The sequence below is a fragment of the Triticum aestivum genome, chromosome 3D (assembly GCF_018294505.1).
Source record: "Triticum aestivum cultivar Chinese Spring chromosome 3D, IWGSC CS RefSeq v2.1, whole genome shotgun sequence".
Lineage (NCBI taxonomy): Eukaryota > Viridiplantae > Streptophyta > Magnoliopsida > Poales > Poaceae > Triticum > Triticum aestivum.
This window is the reverse complement of record NC_057802.1, coordinates 269,950,589-269,968,222: the sequence shown is the minus strand read 5'-3', so window position 1 is coordinate 269,968,222 and position 17,634 is coordinate 269,950,589. Positions and strand designations below refer to the sequence as shown.

General features: G+C 46.0%; 1 long non-coding RNA gene across 1 annotated transcript; it reads right to left on the bottom strand.

Moving 5' to 3' along the window:
* Nucleotides 1-4,337: 4,337 nt before the first annotated feature.
* Nucleotides 4,338-5,265, bottom strand: LOC123078379 (uncharacterized). Its single transcript, XR_006437404.1, has 2 exons — nt 5,084-5,265; nt 4,338-4,789 (listed from the first exon to the last, which is right to left on the bottom strand). It is a non-coding gene; the product is annotated as an uncharacterized lncRNA (long non-coding RNA).
* Nucleotides 5,266-17,634: the final 12,369 nt, after the last annotated feature.

Here is a 17,634-nt window from a genome sequence, read left to right as displayed (position 1 = left end):
GTAGATGGGGTGGGTGATCGGCAGGGGTGGAGTGCTGGTGGTGACTGGCACTGAGGCGTCGAGGGCGCAGGGGGGTTGGCCGTGGCCACACTGGTAGCTGGTGAGGCACTACGCACGGTCCAACGATCTGGAGGACTCGGTGACTGATAGTTGTCATCATCATCAGCCGACGCGGGTGGTGTGGGTTCAGTGGTGCGGTAGGGGAAAGAGCTCTCGTTGAAGAAGACGTGCCGTGAAGTGAGAACTCGACCGGTCGATCGGTTGTAGCAACGGTACCCTTTGTGGTCCGGCGAGTAGCCGAGAAAAACACATGGTGCCGATCGGGGAGCGAGTTTATGAGCAGCAGTGGCCGTGGTGTTAGGGTAGCATAGGCATCCAAACACGCGCATGTTTGTGTAGTCTGGGTGGGCACCGTAGAGCAGGTAGAACGGAGTGAGATTGTGGCGCGGGCGACATGGACGTCTGTTGAGAACGAAGGTGGCGGTGTTCAGTGCTTCTACCCAGAAGGAAAATGGCATGGAGGCGTGGATTAGGAGGCTACGAACAGTGTCGTTTAGGGTTCGTAAGATACGCTCGGCGCGGCCATTTTGTGGGCTGGTGTAAGGACACGACATGCGTAGAGCAATGCCGTGTGTGGAGAAGAACTCGCGGCTGGAGTGATTGTCGAATTCGCGCCCATTATCTGTTTGAAGTGTTGAATGTTTAGGTTAAAGTGGCGAGAGACGAGGGTTTGAAAGGTGAGTAAGGTGGGGAGAACTTCAGATTTAGCACGAAGAGGGAATGTCCAGACAAAGTGACTATAATCATCGAGCACAACTAGGTAGTATTTGTATCCAGATAAACTTTGTACAGGCGAGGTCCACACATCACAATGAACTAGCTGAAAAGGAAAGTAGGATACATGTTGCGAAACTGTAAACGGTAGTCTGGTGTTCTTCCCTAATTGACAGGCATGACAGGTGTGGGCAGGTGCAGCGACTGTAGAAGGCGATGCTTGCCGCAGAGTGGTCGCCAAGGCATCGCGCCCCGGGTGACCGAGACGTTGGTGCCAGAGATCCACGGTGGCGGCGACAAGGCTGTGGTGCATGGGAGTTGTGGTGACGGAGTAGAGCTCGCCGTCGTCATCACATCGGAGGATCACCTTCTTTGTGCGCCGTTCCTTGACAGAAAAACCGAGGTCATCAAACTCAACATTAACGGGATTATCGTGAGCGAGGGTTTTAACAGAGATGAGATTTTTGATTATATTTGGGCAGACAAGAACATTTCGGAGGGAGAGTGGAGAAGATGTAGTGGGAAGGATCTGGTGGCCGGAGTGTGTGACAGGCAAGGACGATCCGTCGCCAAAAACTATGTGGGAGAGAGCAGTGGGGTGAGAGGATGCGAGCATACCTGAGGACGAGGCCATGTGTGACGTCGCGCCTGTGTCGAGGTACCACTCGCTGCCAGCGGAGGTCGGCGGGGCGGGCTCCTGCATGGACATGCTGTTCAAGGCATGGATGAGGGCCTTCTGGTCCCACGACGGCGCGGCAGGCGCGTTGTAGGGTGGCGCCGACGCGTAGGGTGCAGGGGAGCCGTAGGGCGGCGCCGACGCGTAGGGTGCAGGGGAGCCGTAGGGCGGCGCCGTCGGGTAGTCGGCCGCGGTACCCACGAACGGTGGAGGCGCGTCGGGACGCGCACCCAGGATGCCAGAGCCCGGGGCATGGGGACGCCATGGCATCGCCCAGGCATGAACCATGCCGGTCCAGGGCGCCGAGGATGGCGTAGGAGGGCGCGACGACGAGGTGTTGTGGTAGGAGCCCCCGCCGGAGTTGCCGCCGCTGCCCCCGCCGTAGTTGGCAGGGGCCTTGCCCTTGCCCTTGTAGCGGCCGCCGCCGCTGTTGTTGTTGTTGGAGCGGCCGCCCCCGCCGGAGCTGCTGCCACCCAAGCCACCAGAGGCTGGCGAGCGCGCGGCGTGGAGGGCCATGTCGGTGGAGCCGGCGCCTTGTGCAGCGTGACGGCTCTCCTCCAGAAGCAGAAAGGCGCGGCAAGCAAGGAAGGTGGGAAGAGGCCGCTGCATGGTGAGAATCGGGATGGCGTAGTGGAGACGAGGAGCGAGACCACGGAACATGTTGAGTACCTGGTCCCGGTCAGTCACGGGCTCGCCGAGGTCGGCCAGGCGGTCAGCACAGTCTTTCAGGCGGGCGAAGTAGGCAATGACAGAGGAGGACCCCTGCTCGATCCGGCGGAACTCCGTAGCGAGGAAGACGGCCTGATGCTCGGCGTTCTCCAGGAACAGGGTGGCGATGGAGGCCCAGAGCTGTGCAGCGGTGGCGTTCCGTTGGTGAACAAGGCCGAAGATTTCCGGGCTGACCCGGTTGTACAGCCATGACACAATGTGTGCGTCGTCTTGGAGCCAGTACGGCGCCGCCGCGCGAGGTGGGTCGACGATGTGGTCGGTGACGCCGCTCTTGGCGAACATAACCTCAAAGAGGGTGCGCCACTGGGTGTAGTTTGGCGGCGTCAGGGTGAGCACAAGCGGGACATGTTGGTTGATGAAGATCCCGGCCAGAGGTGATGCGAGGGCGGCCATCGCAGCAGATGAAGTGCTGTCAGGCTCACGAGGGAAGAGGGCGCCGCCGCGCGTGGAGTTGGCTAGCGCGGACGGGGTGAGCAGGGGGGTGGAGGTGGCTGGGGCCCGAAGGGGGGGTGGTCGGTCCATGGCTGACCGGAGGGGGAGGGGGAGATGGAGGTGGTGCGGCCATGGCGAGAGGAGTGCGGTGCAGAAGGGCAGCGGAAGAGGAGTTACGGGCTCAGGAGATAGAGAGCATCTGATACCATGTGAGCAGGGAACGGGAGAATGCAATGCACCGTAGTGCATGCCGATGCATTAGCTCTGCATATATACAGTTTCAGAGTACAGCCGTTGTGCAGTCGTGCACAGGTGGAGATCGTGCGCCTAGTGCGCAGAGAGGGGGGAAGACTAGGTCGTGTATACAGAGGGCTGGGTCAACCAGTGGATATCCGCTGACAAAATTTATTGATTAAAATATGGCAGTGTACTTAGCTTGGTTTTTTGTGAACTGTTAGTTTAATTGATAAGCTAAGTTATAGTTGTAACTTGTAAGCCAAACAATAAGCTAAGTTATAGTTGTAACTTTTAAGCCAGACTATCAATTTGTGTAGGCAGCTAAGCATAATTTTCATGGAGCCTTCAATCGGCAATGTATATGGTGAAAGATCACATGTCCACTTAAACATGCTTTTGCAGATAACCCCGATGGGTGTCGTGTGTCGTTCTAACGCCCGTTCATTTTTAGTTTGGAGGGAACAGGCGCTGCTGATGGGAGCCGCAGCTGCCGGAGCTGTGCCGCGGCGCCACTCGATGGAAAAACATTTCCTAACGCCACAGGGGGGAATATGCCCTCGAGGAGGAGGGCGAGCTAATGCGCCGCATCGCCACTCGATGGAAAAACCATTTTCTAACGCCGCAAGGGGGATATGCCCTTAAGGAGGGCGAGCCACTGAGCCGGTTGCCGAGTTGACGCAAGAGAACAGCGCTACTGCTCCAGTGCGACGGCACTCAGGGGCTGAGGCTCTACCACACATGCTCGCAGAACGAACCGCTTCTCAATGGGTGATTGATTTTGTAGCACTCGATCGCTGAGTTAAAGGTTGTAGCTGAATTGAATATTTCTTGTTCTTCAGAATCTCGTGCGAGCCTTTTGCTTTTTACTGTAATCCATGGATGTTGGTGTTGTGAATGTTAAATTATTGATATCTTTAACTTGTGAATTGGTTGGATAAATCCGGGAATATGTATGAGATGAAGTTTCTGAATATAGAAGCTTCCTGAATATACAGGGCTTCTGAACTTGTATGCACTGAGCTTTTCATAAAACTTCTCTCGTTGATGAAGAAGCTGAACCGTATTTTGGTGCATTACAAGATGGAGTGAATCTATTAATGAAGTTCAGGTGTTGTAGTGCTTCTTTTGGACTGAGCTTAATGCTCATTTTTCTTCTTGTAATCCAAATTAGTGAATGTAAGTTAGGTTCCAAATGATATTCAGAATGTTGTTATGAACTCGATTTGATTTATGTTGAGACTTCATCCATCAGTGCCAACTCCAAAAGAATTTCCAATGTGCGTTATGAGAACTCTTATGTTATTTTTCTTTTCTCCATACTGAGAGAAGTTCCGTTCAGATTTTTTCACAAGAAGTGAAACAATAATTCACTTCCAGTTATAATATTCTACTAGCACATGTCTAGATAATTCACCTTAAGCGCTAGTTGTGTTAGCTTGCTCATCGCCTTGAATCGCTTCATTCTTAATAGGATTGCGCTATCGATAGGTCTTTTAAATATTATCCACCTTCTTTGAGCCACAGATGTTTTGCACACAAACAAGTACTATTGTTTATGGTAAATGACATATATAATCTATACAAATGCAGAACTCTTCATTCATGACCCCAGATGGTGTACTACCTAAGGCCTATACTGCAGTATACAGATAAGAACCCTTTGAAGTTTCAAATATTGTCCACCACGGTCTGGTACTCAAATCAACTTGAACCACCAGTATAGTTTCAAATTGCAAGTTTTAGCCCTGCTGTTTACTATGGTAAGCTGAAGATGTCTCCTGAATATGCATGAATACTTACCTGCCCAGAAAGGCAGTAAACCACATAAAAGAATATACAAGACCACTCCAGCGCTCCAGACATCAATTTCTCTCCCATAACTCCGATGCAATACTTCTGGCGTCACATGGGCACTTCTGACATTGTCCCTGTACACTTCCCCTGCACGTTCAAAAAGATGTCTGTTGCAATATTGAATGTTTCAGCTCAACACATTGAGACTACTCTACTGTACTGCAAATCATGTTATGTGAGGGATCATGAAAATGATTGTGACAGGAGCAGAACAGCGAGGCCGCAATGGATGTTGGAAAGAGTGGAACTGGACCGAATCCGGCTGGGCTTCTGGTGGCGTGAATCGATGGCGGAGGCGGCTGGTGCTGGGCAGAGGTCCGCCCCTAGTACTGAATTGGAATGGAGAAGAAGTGCACGGATTAGGATGGGGAAGAAGCTTACCTGGCCATGATGATATCGGCGTGTAGTTGCTCATCTCCAGCTCAACCATCTTCTTTCTAATTGTTCCGGTGCGCTCTATCTTCGCGTACCGCTCCTGCTGCTTAAGGAGCAGCGTAAGCCCACCGCGATTTAGCGCACGGGAGCGCCAATGCCACACGCTCCGTCCACACATGGCCAGCGGCGAGCCCCTCTCTACGGGTCTATTGATAGCTCCATGCCTGGTCCCAGCCCGAAGGGTAGCACTAGTCCTGGCCATGGGCAACCCGGCCCGAACGGCCCGGCCCGAAAAAGCCCGACCCGGCCCGGCCTGACGTCGCTCCTGGGCCGGGCTCGGGCCTAGATTTTGAGCCCGAAGACCGGGCCGGGCCGGGCCCAGGCCCATCATTTTCGCGTTTTCTTGAAAGACGGGCCGGGCCGGCCCGAAGCCCGACAGGCTTTTACGTGTTTGGGCCGGGCTCGGGCCTAGAAAACAGACCCGACGGCCGGGCCTGGGTTTTTTGCATCGGGCTTGGCTAGGCCCGGCCCGGCCCGAGGTATGGCCAGGTATAGGTAGCACCACTTTTTACGGGATCTTCCTATCTACGAGTGGTTCTTTTCTGATTTTTTTCCATGCAAGAGAGAGGAGGAGGCAGGCGCTTAATTTGGAAAAAAAATCTGTGGGGATGTCTCTCCAAGTCTATCGATGGGGGAGGGGATCCATGGATGGGAAACGAACGAAACGAACCAAAGACGACCTACGTACCAAGACATTAGGAGCAGAGATAAGGTGATGCAATTTTATGGTTGACATCATATTTAGCAAGGAGTTTATGGAAAGCACCATGAATAAAATGTAAACCACCAGTCATTCATTAAATATCTAGGGACCCAAACCTCGAGAAAATAACTTCTTTAAGCATTTTAATAGGTGTGTTATGATCAGCACTACTAGTTGCAATAGCTTCTACCCACTTAGTAACATAAACAACAACAACTAGAATATATGTATAATCATTAGAGGAAGAAAAAGGTCCCATGTAATCAAATCCCCAAACATCAAATGGTTCAATAACAAGTGAATAATTCATAGGAATTTTCTACGTCTACTAATATTACCAATTCTTTGACATTTATGGCATGATAAGACAAACTTACGTGCATCCTTGAAGAGAGTAGGCCAATAAAAACCAGATTGTAATACCTTATGTGCAGTTTTTTCTCCAGCATGGTGTCCTCCATATGCGTCGGAATGACACTTGCATAGGATTTGTTCTTGTTCATGCTCAGGTACACAACGTCTAATAAGACCATCTAATCCTTCTTTATAAAGATGTGGTTCATCCCAAAAGTAATGTCTCAAATCAAAAACTTTTTCTTTTGTTGGTATGTGAAACTAGGTGGTATACATTTAGCAACAATGTAAGTAGCATAGTATGCATACCAAGGAGTATTACGAGAAGCATTTATAACAGATATTTGTTCATCAGGAAAACTATCATCAATAGGCAGTGGGTCATCAAGAACATTTTCCATTCGAGACAAATTATCAGCTACGAGATTCTTAGCTTCCTTTCTATCAATAATATGCAAGTCAAATTCTTGCAGTAAAAGAACCCACCTAATTAACCTAGGTTAAGCATTTTTCTTTTTAAGTTATTTAATAGCAACATGATCAGTGTGAACAATCACTTTAGAATCAACAATAGAAGATATGAATTTATCACATGCAAACACAACTGTTATAAATTCTTTCTCAGTGGTAGCATAATTTCTTTGAGTGCTATCTAGAGTTTTTACTAACATAATGGATAACATTTAATTTCTTATCGACTCTTTGTCCAAGAACAACACCAACATCATAGTCACTAGCATCACACATAATTTAAAAAGGCAAGTTCCAATTAGGTGGTTGAACAATGGGTGCAGAGGTTAAGGCTTTCTTAAGTATTTCAAAGGCTTCTACGCAATCATCATCAAAACAAATGGAACATCTTTTTCTAAAAGATAAGAGGCCTAGAAATTTTATATAAGTCTTTAATAAACCTTCTATAGAAACCAGCATGACTAAGGAAACTTCTTATACCTTTAATATCTTTAGGACATGGCATTTTATCAATTGCATCAACTTTAGGTTTATCTACTTCAATAACTCATTCAAAAAAATTATCCCCCAAGACAATACCTTCATTAACCATAAAGTGGCACTTCTCCCAATTCAAGACAAGATTAGTTTCTTCGCATCTCAGCAAAACTCAATCAAGTTTTCTTAAGCAATCATTAAAAGAAGTCCCGTAAATGGGAAAATCATTCATGAAAATCTGAACAATATTTTCACAAGTCAGAGAATATAGCAGTCATACATCTTTGAAAGGTAGCAGGTGCGTTGCATAAACCAAAAGGCATACGTCTATAAGCATAAGTTCCAAAAGGGCAAGTAAAAGTACTTTTCTCTTGTTCTTCTTTTCACACATGTATTTGGGAGAAACCAGAATATTCATCAAGGAAACAAAAGTGTGTGTGCTTAGACAATCTTTCTAACATTTGATCAATAAAAGGCAAGGGGTAATGATCTTTTCTAGTAGATTTGTTTAATTTCCTGAAAGCAATTACCATCCTATAACCAGTTGCAATTCTTTGTGGGATAAGTTCATTTTTATCATTAGGAACAACGGTAATGCCTCCTTTCTTAGGGACACACTGAAAAGGACTTACCCATCTACTATCAGCTATGGGATAAATTATACCTTCTTCCAAAAGCTTCAATATTTCAGTCCTTACCACATCCTTCATCTTAGGATTCAATCGTCGCTGCTGATCAACAACTGCCTTAGCATGAGGCTCCATATTAATCTTGTGCTGACATAGAGTGGGACTAATGCCCTTAAAATCATCAAGAGTATATCCAGTAGCGGCACAGTGCTTCTTCACAATTTTTAGTAATCTCTTTTCTTCATGCTCTGAAAGTTTAGCACTAATAATAACAGGATATATCTTCTTTTCATCAAGATAAGCATATTTCAATGTATCGGACAATTGTTTCAACTCAAACACGGGATCACCTTTAGGTGGAGGAGGACCTCCAAGAGTTTCAACATGCAAACTGTGTCTAATAATAGGTGGTTGATCAAAGAAAATATTATCTATTACATTTCTTTCGTTCATATGCATATCATTTTCATGGTCTAGCAAATATTGTTCTAATGAACCAGTAGGAGGTACAACAATAGAAGCAAGACTAATAATTTCATCCTTACTAGGAAATTCTTTATCATGAGGTTGTCTACGGAATTTAGAGAAATTAAACTCATGAGATACATCACCAAAGTTAAACACTAACAGTTTCTTTATTGTAATCAATCTTAATATTAACTATATTCAAGAAAGGTCTACCAAATATAATGGGGCAAAAATCATCTTGTGGAGAATGTAGAACTAGAAAATCAATAGGGTATTTGATCTTTCCATGCAAGACTTCAACATCTCTAACAATCCCAAGCGGTGAAATAGTATCTCTATTTGCAAGTTTAATTGTAACATCAATGTCTTCTATCTCAACAGGTGCAGTATCATTCATGATCTCTTGATATAAGGTAAACGGAATAACACTCACACTAGCACCCAAGTCACATAAACCATGATAACAATGGTCTCCTATTTTAACTAAGACAACAGGCATGCAACCAACAGGCTTAGTATCAGGCTTAGCAATTCTAGTTGCTTCATTACAGAAGTAAATAACATGCCCATCAATATTATCAGCCAAGAGATCTTTAACCATAACAACATTAGGTTCAACTTTAATTTGTTCAAAGGGTCTAGGTGCTCTAATATTACTTTTGTTAACTGTTGGGGATATAAGCCCGCGGTGTAGCCCGCCCAGGAGGGGCCGGGTTACACTGTTGGCGACTCATAAGTGAAAGCCTAAGAAGGCCCAAGATTTAAGAGCCTGGAGGCGGCTTATAAGATGTGCCTATTGAAGGCCCAAGACCCGAAGATGGCTGCTACTTCTTGAGCTTGCGTTGGTTTTTCCCTTGAAGAGGAAAGGGTGATGCAGTAAAGTAGAGATAAGTATTTCCCTCAGTTAAGAACCAAGGTATCAATCCAGTAGGAGAAGATCGCACAAATCACCAATACCTGCACAAACAATCAAACACTTGCACCCAACATGATAAAGGGGTTGTCAATCCCTTCACTGTCACTTGCAAAGGTGAGATTTGATAGAGATAGATAAAACTAAACAAATGATAAAGTAAATATTTTTGAGTTTTTTGGTTTATAGTTCTGAAAATAAAAGATTGCAAAATAGTAGATCGGAAACTAATATGATGGAAAATAGACCCGGGGGCCATAGGTTTCAATAGAGGCTTCTCTCATGAAGGCAAATAATACAGTGGGTGAACAAATTACTGTCGAGCAATTGATAGAAAAGCGCAAAGTTATGATGATATCCAAGGCAATGATTATGCAATATAGGCATCACGTCCGTGTCAAGTAGACCGACTCCTGCCTGCATCTACTACTATTACTCCACACATCAACCGCTATCCAGCATGCATCTAGAGTATTAAGTTCATAAAGAACGGAGTAACGCCTTAAGTAAGATGACATGATGTAGAGGAATAAACTCATGCAATATTATATAAACCCCATCTTTTTATCCTCAATGGCAACAATTTAATACGTGTCTCGCTACCCCTACTTTGTCACTGGGTGAAATCACGCAAGATTGAACCCAAATCTAAGCACCTCTCCCATTGCAAGAAAAACCAATCTAGTTGGCCAAACCAAACCGATAATTCCAAGGAAATACAAAGATACCAAATCATGCATATAAGAATTCAGAGAAGATTCAAATAATATTCATAGATAAGCTGATCATACATCCACAATTCATCAGATCTCGACAAACACACCGCAAAAGAAGATTACATCAGACAGATCTCCAAGAACATTGAGGAGAACATGGTATTGAGAATCACAGAGAGAGAAGAAGCCATCTAGCTACTAGCTATGGACCCGAAGTTCTGAGGTAAACCTAAAAAAAATACACTTCCGTGATGATACGTGTTTGTCACAGTAGGTCACGTTTTCTGTCATGCATGTACATCCATGACGATTTTATGACAAAATCAAGATAGTCATACATGTGCTGTCGTAGAAGTGTTCCATGTCATTACCAAAATTATCATCATGGAAGTGTGCACTTCCATGACGATAAATCCCGCGTCATAGAAGTGCTTTCGTCAAGGGTGACCGACACGTGGCATCGACCGTAATGGGTCACCGTTAAGCTATCGGGTCTGGTTTTGGATCCGATAACCCGTTAATAGCCCGGACCAATGGGGATTTTCCACGTGTAAAATTCTCATTGGCCGGAGGAAACACGTGTTTGCTCACCGTTGGGACAGATGTCATCCACTCATTGGACAGGAGGCACCTATGATACGTGGACACGTGGCACGGCCCAACAGAGGCCCATTCCGGTGAAAAGGTCGGCCCAGCTAAAGGCCCACCATGTTTTTTTAGACACTAGTGGACTGGCCCGTTAACAGCCTGCCATGTTTTGGGCCAAATTGAGGCCCATAGCAGATCAGGCCCATTCACATCCTGCCGTTTTTGGGCCGAATTACGGCCCATATCGGATCAGGTCCGTTAACAGGCCATTCTTCTTTTGGGCCCATTCTAAGACATGTTTATATTTCAGCCTGTTAAATGCCCGTTAACCAGTTCGGCCCGATAATAGTTTCGGCCTGTTAGCGGCCCGTGGTGCATCTGGGACATTATCGGCCCGGTTTAACTTTAGGCCCTTTAACGGCCCATGCAGAAACTGGGCTATTTCTTGTGTGAAGTAACTTTAGGCCTCTTAACGGCCCGTAGTCTTCGTGGATAAATTTCAGCCCAAGAGGCCTATCGGCCTGTTAATGGCTCGTGGAACAGTTAGGCCTAATTACAGCCCGCGTTGAATCAGGCCTGCTTACAGCCCATCTGATAATGGCCCGTGACACTTTTGGGCCTATGGCCCGCGTGGATACCGGCCTGCTTAAAGCCCATAATTTTATTGGGCCAAACTGGCCCGAGATATATTTTGGCCTGTTAACTGCTCGTCCTATTTGGGCCAAACATGGGCCATAGGCAGTTTCGGCCTGTATTGGCCTGTGAATTTTTCGGCCCAACGCTGGCCCAATCTAGGTTTTAGCCTGTTAAAGGCCCATGGTATTCTCTGGCCCAACTGGCTAGATCTTTACTCGGCCTGTTAAAGGCGGGAAACTACTATAGGTTTAGACCTGCTAATAGCCCAAGATGATTATAGGCCCACGTTTTGGCCCATATGAGTAACGGTCTGGCCTGAAGACCGACAACACCGAGATCCACTGAACCTTCCGGCCTAAATTACAGCATACCGACCAAGAATAAACCTAGACTTTACAACAAAGAAATTACAGCATATTACATCCCCTCAGCATCAAAGTTCGGCACTAGTGATAATAAAGGGCAACCAGACAGCAGATTACATAAACTGGATAGGTCGCCACCAGTGGAAGTTAACAGGCGGACAAAATAATAGACAGAACCGACAGCACTTCATCATAGTTCAAGAAAGGTTAGCCCGGCCCAGGAGCTGCAGCGCAAGTAGCTTAGCAACCTGATGAGACTGCACTTCTTTGGCGCTCATATCCACCAACTTAAGCTGCATAGCATCAATAAACGTCCTGTACTTACGGTTAATCTTGCATAGATATTGGAGTTCCAGTCGTATTTGAGCGGAAGCATGTATTTCTGCTTGAATTTCAGACTGAAGAAGTCGAACAGATTCAGGCGGCGACTTCATCGAGCTTGTGTCACTGAGTAAGTTTGACAGTACATCAAGATGTGACTTCGTGGTTATATCCCTACCCTCAATATGTGTTTCCTTCTCCTCTGGAATATGTGTTAGAGGGACAAACAATGGGTTCATCTCACTATCATTGTGGCAGTTCTTCCTAGCAGTAGTGTTGTCACCCTGAAAGAGAAACAAGTAGGTAGATAACAGGTTTTGCACGTATAAGCATCAGCGCTGTCAATTCATCTCATTTCTTTGTCAGAAATAAAGAGACACGGTTTAAAATAGCATTAACATAATAGGCATTGTTCATAGTTAAGACGGCAGGAAATGGCATTGTGCAGGAGCGGCCAGCTTCACCAGACCACTGGATTACAGATCAAGAACACAAGCATAGATGTAGTTCTAAACAACGTATAAGCATGAATGGTGAGTGCACTGTCAAATTATACCATTTCAGATTGGTAAATAAAGAGACGCGATTTAAATAACATTAATATTATATGGCATTGTTCATAGTTGAGACATAGCAGGATATGACATTGTGATGTTGTTGGTAGTCTCACCACACCACTGGATTACAGATCAAGAAACAAGCATACACATAGTGCTAAAGAAGATAACTTGCTATGTTTAGTTTAATTTACATGGTACGAATAAGGAACTACATTGTACAACTAAAGACTGAAATTGAGAAGGACAAACTTATGTTTATGTACTTCTACTTTATAAACTTTGAACAAGCAGTTTGATGCAGACGACAGAAATAAATAGCATTTGCACTCATAGCTATCCAAATATAAACAACAAAGTTTGAAGGCTCGAGGAGGACAAACTTACATTAGTAGTGAAGACAGGCTCTATAAAGGCCTTGTCCATATTGATGGGGGGGGGGGCAATTCAAGAAGTTTACCGCACACTCTTCTTCAAGAGTATTGCCTTTATTCTACATTTTGTTAAGAGTAAATATAGATGTGAAAATATAGGAACAAATGGCAATTATTTAACTTAAGATGCAGAGTACAAATGTAAATACAGCATACAGGCAGAAGGCACTGACAAGAGCAATGCGGAGCTAAACTTATTCAGTAACATTGGTCTTATTCAATATTTTGGCAAGAGTAAATGTAGATCTGATGTGTAGAAAAATGGAGGACAAGGGAAAATAAGCTGCAAAGTGTACATGAAGAACTAGCTGACAAATATAAGTACAGTGATGAAGGACAACAGATACTTACAAGAACAATACATAACTAAAATTTCTTCATAGGCATTGGGTTTATTCTACATTAATTTAAGCACTAATATAGATCTGATAATTTGGAGCGAACAGTGGATAAGCAAGCTATAATGCACAATGATGTCACATAATCCACCAGGTATGAATGTAAGGACAACGATAGGACAATAGGTACTCACAAGAGCAAAGCAGCGACCATCATAGTTGCGATATCCTAGGTTTTGCGGCGCTGGTTCGATCGCCAATATACGTTGGGTGCTATGTGATTTATCCGGTAGCACCACCTTTTTCAAGGACTTTGCTTGTACTCCTTCAGGTTCTGCAATCACCCTCTTCCTTTTGGATGTCTGAAACACAAGAACAACATTTGAATGGAAAAAATGTTGGGGATCGTAGCAGAATTTTAAAATTTTCCTACGCATCACCAAGATCATCTATGGAGTATACTAGCAACGAGGGGAAAGGAGTGCATCTACATACCCTTGTAGATCACGAGCGGAAGCGTTCCAATGAACGAGGTTGATGGAGTCGTACTCGCCGTGATCCAAATCACCGATGACCGAGTGCCGAACGGACGGCACCTCCGCGTTCAACACACGTACGGAGCAGCGACGTCTCCTCCTTCTTGATCCAGCAAGGGGGAAGGAGAGGTTGATGGAGATCCAGCAGCACGACAGCATGGTGGTGGATGTAGCGGGATCTCGACAGGGCTTCGCCGAGCTTCTGCGAGAGGGAGAGGTGTTGCAGGGGAGGAGGGAGGCGCCAAAGGCTGTAGTACTGCTTCCCTCCCTCCCCCCTTTATATAGGCCCCCTGGGAGGGGGGCGCCGGCCAGGAACCCATCTGCATGGGGGGCGGCGGCCAGGGGGGAGACTTGCCCCCCAAGGCAAGTGGGGCGCCCCCCACCCTAGGGTTTCCAACCCTAGGCGCAGGGGGGAGGCCCATGGGGGGCGCCCCAGCCCACTAAGGGCTGGTTCCCTTCCCACTTCAGCCCATGGGGCCCTCTGGGATAGGTGGCCCCACCCGGTGGACCCCCGGGACCCTTCCGGTGGTCCCGGTACAATACCGGTGACCCCCGAAACTTTCCCGGTAGCCGAAACTTGACTTCCTATATATAATTCTTCACCTCCGGACCATTCCGGAACTCCTCGTGACGTCCGGGATCTCATCCGGGACTCCGAACAACTTTCGGGTTTCTGCATACTCATATCTCTACAACCCTAGCGTCACCGAACCTTAAGTGTGTAGACCCTACGGGTTCGGGAGGCATGCAGACATGACCGAGACGCCTCTCCGGTCAATAACCAACAGCGGGATCTGGATACCCATGTTGGCTCCCACATGTTCCACGATGATCTCATCGGATGAACCACAATGTCGAGGATTCAATCAATCTCGTATACAATTCCCTTTGTCAATCGGTATGTTACTTGCCCGTGATTCGATCGTCGGTATCCCAATACCTTGTTCAATCTCGTTACCGGCAAGTCTCTTTACTCGTACCGTAATGCATGATCCCGTGACTAACTCCTTAGTCACATTGAGCTCATTATGATGATGCATTACCGAGTGGGCCCAGAGATACCTCTCCGTCATACGGAGTGACAAATCCCAGTCTCGATCCGTGCCAACCCAACAGACACTTCCGGAGATACCCGTAGTATACCTTTATAGTCACCCAGTTACGTTGTGACGTTTGGCACACCCAAAGTACTCCTACGGTATCCGGGAGTTGCACGATCTCATGGTCTAAGGAGAAGATACTTGACATTGGAAAAGCTCTAGCAAACGAACTACACGATCTTTGAGCTATGCTTAGGATTGGGTCTTGTCCATCACATCATTCTCCTAATGATGTGATCCCGTTATCAATGACATCCAATGTCCATAGTCAGGAAACCATGACTATCTATTGATCAACGAGCTAGTCAACTAGAGGCTTACTAGGGACACGTTGTGGTCTATGTATTCACACATGCATTACGATTTCCGGATAACACAATTATAGCATGAACAATAGACAATTACCATGAACAAAGAAATATAATAATAACCATTTATTATTGCCTCTAGGGCATATTTCCAACAGTCTCCCACTTGCACTAGAGTCAATAATCTAGTTACATTGTGATGAATCGAACACCCATTGCGTCCTGGTGTTGATCATGTTTTGCTCTAGGGAGAGGTTTAGTCAACGGATCTGCTACATTCAGGTCCGTATGTACTTTACAAATATCTATGTCTCCATTTTGAACACTTTCACGAATGGAGTTGAAGCGACACTTGATATGCCTGGTCTTCCTGTGAAACCTGGGCTCCTTGGCAAGGGCAATAGCTCCAGTGTTGTCACAGAAGAGAGTCATCGGGCCTGACGCATTGGGAATCACCCCTAGGTCGGTAATGAACTCCTTCATCCAGACTGCTTCCTGTGTTGCCTCCGAGGCTGCCATGTACTCCGCTTCACATGTAGATCCCGCCACGACGCTTTGCTTGCAACTGCACCAGCTTACTGCTCCTCCATTCAAAATATACACGTATCCGGTTTGTGACTTTGAGTCATCCAGATCTGTGTCGAAGCTAGCGTCGACGTAACCCTTTACGACGAGCTCTTCGTCACCTCCATAAACGAGAAACATATCCTTAGTCCTCTTCAGGTACTTCAGGATATTCTTGACCGATGTCTAGTGTTCCATGCCATTACTTTGGTACCTTCCTACCAAACTTACGACAAGGTTTACATCAGGTCTGGTACACAGCATGGCATACATAATAGACGCTATGGCCGAGGCATAGGGGATGACACTCATCTTTTCTTTATCTTCTGCCGTGGTCGGGCATTGAGCCGTGCTCAATTGCACACCTTGCAATACAGGCAAGAACCCCTTCTTGGACTGATCCATATTGAACTTCTTCAATATCTTGTCAAGGTACGTACTGTGTGAAAGACCAATGAGGCGTCTTGATCTATCTCTATAGATCTTGATGCCTAATATATAAGCAGCTTCTCCAAGGTCCTTCATTGAAAAACACTTATTCAAATAGGCCTTTATACTTTCCAAGAATTCTATATCATTTCCCATCAATAGTATGTCATCCACATATAATATGAGAAATGCTACAGAGCTCCCACTCACTTTCTTGTAAACACATGCTTCTCCATAAGTCTGTGTAAACCCAAACGCTTTGATCATCTCATCAAAGCGAATGTTCCAACTCCGAGATGCTTGCAACAGCCCATAGATTGAGCGCTGGAGCTTGCATACTTTGTTAGCATTCTTAGGATCGACAAAACCTTCCGGCTGCATCATATACAATTCTTCCTTAAGGAAGCCATTAAGGAATGCTGTTTTGACGTCCATCTGCCATATCTCATAATCATAGTATGCGGCAATTGCTAACATGATTCGGACGGACTTCAGCTTCGCTACGGGTGAGAAAGTCTCATTGTAGTCAACCCCTTGAACTTGTCGATAACCCTTAGCGACAAGTCGAGCCTTATAGATGGTCACATTACCATCCGCGTCTGTCTTCTTCTTAAAGATCCATTTATTTTCTATGGCTCGCCGATCATCGGGCAAGTCAGTCAAAGTCCATACTTCGTTTTCATACATGGATCCTATCTCGGATTTCATGGCTTCTAGCCATTTGTCGGAATCCGGGCCCGCCATCGCTTCTTCATAGTTCGAAGGTTCACCGTTGTCTAACAACATGATTTCCAGGACAGGGTTGCCGTACCACTCTGGTGCGGAACGTGTCCTTGTGGACCTACGAAGTTCAGTGGTAACTTGATCCGAAGCTTCATGATCATCATCATTAACTTCCTCCCCAGTCGGTGTAGGCACCACAGGAACATCTTCCCGCGCTGCGCTACTTTCCGGTACGGAAGGGGTGACTATCACCTCACCAAGTTCCACTTTCCTCCCACTTACTTCCTTCGAGAGAAACTCTTTCTCCAGAAAGGACCCGTTCTTGGCAACGAAGATCTTGCCTTCGGATCTGAGGTAGAAGGTATACCCAATAGTTTCCTTAGGGTATCCTATGAAGACGCATTTTTCTGACTTGGGTTCGAGCTTTTCAGGTTGAAGTTTCTTGACATAAGCATCGCATCCCCAAACTTTTAGAAACGACAGCTTAGGTTTCTTCCCAAACCATAATTCATACGGTGTCGTCTCAACGGATTTCGACGGAGCCCTATTTAAAGTGAATGCGGCAGTCTCTAAAGCATAGCCCCAAAATGAGAGCGGTAAATCGGTAAGAGACATCATAGATCGCACCATATCCAATAGAGTGCGATTACGACGTTCGGACACACCGTTTCGCTGAGGTGTTCCAGGCGGCGTGAGTTGTGAAACGATTCCACATTTCCTCAAGTGTGCACCAAACTTGTGACTTAAATATTCTCCACCATGATCTGATCGTAAGAATTTTATTTTTCTGTCACGTTGATTCTCAACCTCACTCTGAAATTCCTTGAACCTTTCAAAGGTTTCAGACTTGTGTTTCATTAGGTAGAC